Source organism: Lactuca virosa, chromosome 2 (assembly GCF_052849685.1).
Source record: "Lactuca virosa cultivar CGN04683 chromosome 2, Lactuca_virosa_CGN04683_v6, whole genome shotgun sequence".
Lineage (NCBI taxonomy): Eukaryota > Viridiplantae > Streptophyta > Magnoliopsida > Asterales > Asteraceae > Lactuca > Lactuca virosa.
In genome coordinates, this window is record NC_136427.1 from 297,173,392 (window position 1) to 297,176,755 (window position 3,364).

Below are 3,364 nucleotides of genomic sequence, written 5' to 3' on the forward strand. Positions count from 1 at the left end.
TTACTTGAGTGGTTTGGCATGTAAGGTATGGTAAGGCATGATTTTGAGGACAAAATCTAATTTAAGTGGGGGAGCGTTGTAACACCCCGTTTATTTAATAAATAAATAAACAAATTAATAAATGAATAATAGCCCTAAATGCGGAATAGTGTAGCAAGGAGTTAGATTTTTGGGGGCTAAGTGTAATTTCCGGATTAGTTTGTAAAGAATTTGGGGATTGAGGGTTGTTTGGTAAATTCTGGATTTAAATTGAAATAAAATCTTGAAAAGAGGGGTTGAATGGTAAATATTGGATTAAGGTTGAAAAGATTTTATGGAGGCAGGGGCTAAAGTGTAAGTTTTAGGTTTAATTTGGAAAAGATCCTATGGAAGGGGCCAGAATTGTTAATGTGCAAAAAGTTTGTATGGTTGCCGGCTTAAACCCGTCACCCTCCTATGAAGCCGGCATATATAAACATTGTGAAACCCTAACCCTAGCGGCCTTCTTCAGCCTCCACCCTCACATCGACCATCTCCAGTCGCCGCCGCTACTATAACGTCATGATTTTTTTAAAAAAAAATTTCATTTATTTTAAAATCTTTTAACGGAAAATGTAGCGGAAGACTGTAAACATCGTTTATTTCAAAAACATTTCAAACCACAACGTTAAGTTCAATTCAAAACCAAAATATCAAAAGTATTAAATTGTAGCGGAAGCATAAATATCAAAATTAAATAACGTGTCCAAGTGGCATCTTTATTCTAAGGATAAACTACCCAAAAGTGACCCCGCCTCACCAAGCCAAGCTCCTAAGCTACCTGTACCAATCGTAAAGGCACAAAGCAAAAAAACAAGTGTCAGCAAATGCTTCGTGAGCCAATAGGAGTTTGTACACAATCAAAGGGAAAACATACCATCCCCTAACGGGTCAATCATTCAAATTATAATCATATAAACAAAATTCACATATCAATCATTAATCAATCATCTTTCACATAAAATTCAATCATTCAATTTTGTATCATCAATTCACATATCGTTCATTTGTGTAACATCAATCGTATTTCATGCAAAATCGTATCATAATCATATATCATCATATTAAAGGAATGTATCATAATCGTATAGGCGTAGGTAGTCTCATGGTGATACCTAACCCCAAGGGAAAAACCCGTTTGCTACTTGTGTGTCTGGACAACCAAATGCTTTAGGTGGTTCGCGACTCCCACCCGTCACACCGACCCCAAGACTCCACTTTCACTACTCCGACTATGCAATGTACAAGTACATCGCGATGTCGTTCGGGATCGGTACAAACGGTGTCAATTCTATCGATACACCTCCCGATTCCCACGTGATGTTTGATCCGGCCTCGTTCGAATGGCCAACATCACTCCAGTCCGCAAACACCGAAGTGTACACGTACCATGTGTCGCACAGGCATCTAGAAAGACTGAGCAACTCGTAAAGGGCTTAAGCTCTTTTCCTAGGAGGTATTTTTCAACCAACCAGGCTCGAAGGTATCCGGATAGGATTTCATGCTAAGTGTTAGGTTCTACCCTTTGCCCTCTACGCATAACCCCGCATAATCGATCGTAAATCAAGTACAAGCATACAATATTCGTATTATCATAATCAAGATTCATAACATTTATACCAAGAAGATACTCAACCAAATTTACTAAGCATACAAAGGTCACAGAAGGCAAAACAATGACATATCTCATATTGCATATATTGGCATAATCAACAATTAAGAATATTCTAATTTGACTAACCGAGCCGTTTCCGGAAAGTAGTTTTCGATTATGTACAAGGTTTATGAAAAGTCTATCGACTCACCTTGGTGTATTAGTAACACAATTGCTCGTAGCTCCTCAAGTTACCAAAATACCTAAATATAACCAAGATTAAATATGGTTTAGGCTTTAAGACATTTAATATTAATTTTAACAATCCAAGATTTAAAATGACTTTGTAGCCTATAATATTACAACTCTTAATAGTCCTACGTATATCATATTCCTAATTTATTAAAGAACATTCCACTAAGAAACCAAAAGCAAGTGATCTCAATTCCATAGGCAATAAACGTACTTCAACGGATTTCTAATATCATTAGGATTAAAATAATATTTATGCCATTTATCGCATGGCTTCATGGAGACGTCGTTGTCCCGTACACCTTCTGATTTTCCATTACTAATTTATTATTCGCATATGTGATATTTACTTACCAAAACATACACATAATTAAATTACAAGTATTGTATCTCAACGTATTCCTGAAATGATAGGAAATAAGGTGGGATATTGGCAGCAAATTAACTTGTATACTAAAAAAAGATAAACCAGACGTATGTTTATTGGCAGTCCCTCATCTTGAAATCAAAAGAAAAGGAATAAAATAGAGAAGTACGTATGTTTTGACATAAGCTTTCTTCAAATAGAAGACGCTCATGGAGAACATCCCAAACACACCGATTCACACGCCTGGGTTTTTATCCCACCTGGATTTCTTCCGTGAGCAGGTAGCAAAAGGGAAGTCTTAGATATCTCGTTTAAGGATTAAAAGCATTGAGTTGACAGAAATTTCCAAGAACAGGGAAAGAGACGAAGGGCTACATGTAGTATTTTCGCAGCGAGATATAAGTCATGGATGAACAGGAAACATGAGAGGTTTGGGGATTAACTTACCAGTCGACGTCTTCTCGTTTTTTTTGTTCCGATCAATAAATCTCTTCCCGCTCCCTCTCGTTTCCTTCCTGTCGCAGATGTAGCAAAATTTTAGATCGTGATCGGTTTGCAGGAGTAGGTCGCCGGAAAAGTGAAAACGTAACCCTTGCCGGAACACGCACAAACCCACAGTTTCTCTCTGTTCACTCTCCCAATTGCCGCTGCGATGAAGCAACTCAACAAAGCGATCGTGCAACCCTTTTATTTAACCCACATCAGCCCAAATGAAACGAAACGAAACGGACGGAAGTGAAGGAACGCACGTAATTAAGTGCTTACATTCATCGGCTTTTTAATTGCAAAATTTCAACCTTAGTCCCTGGTCTTTGATTCTTATTTCAATAATAACCCTAACCATATTAAATAAGATTTTTTTTTCCTTTTTTTACAATCGTTTAATTAGATTAAATATAATTAGATTAAATAGAAAATAAAATAATCATCCTTTAATCATTTTGAATTATTAATTAAATCTCAATATTAATTAAATACTTTTATCATTTTAATTACTAATTAAATCCTAGTTAATCATTTAAATATTAATTAAATCTTTTAGATCGTAATTAATCTCCTTCTTGTTCACATTATTATATATTAAATATATAATCCTATGCGAAACACAAGTAGAACTTAATCCTATATAACGG

At 35.8% G+C, this 3,364-nt stretch overlaps 1 long non-coding RNA gene across 1 annotated transcript; it reads right to left on the reverse strand.

The window, feature by feature from the left end:
* Nucleotides 1-599: 599 nt before the first annotated feature.
* LOC145157120 (uncharacterized) lies at nucleotides 600-2,966 on the reverse strand. The gene is made up of 3 exons (XR_013737103.1): nucleotides 2,679-2,966; nucleotides 1,824-1,875; nucleotides 600-799 (listed from the first exon to the last, which is right to left on the reverse strand). It is a non-coding gene; the product is annotated as an uncharacterized LOC145157120 (long non-coding RNA).
* Nucleotides 2,967-3,364: the final 398 nt, after the last annotated feature.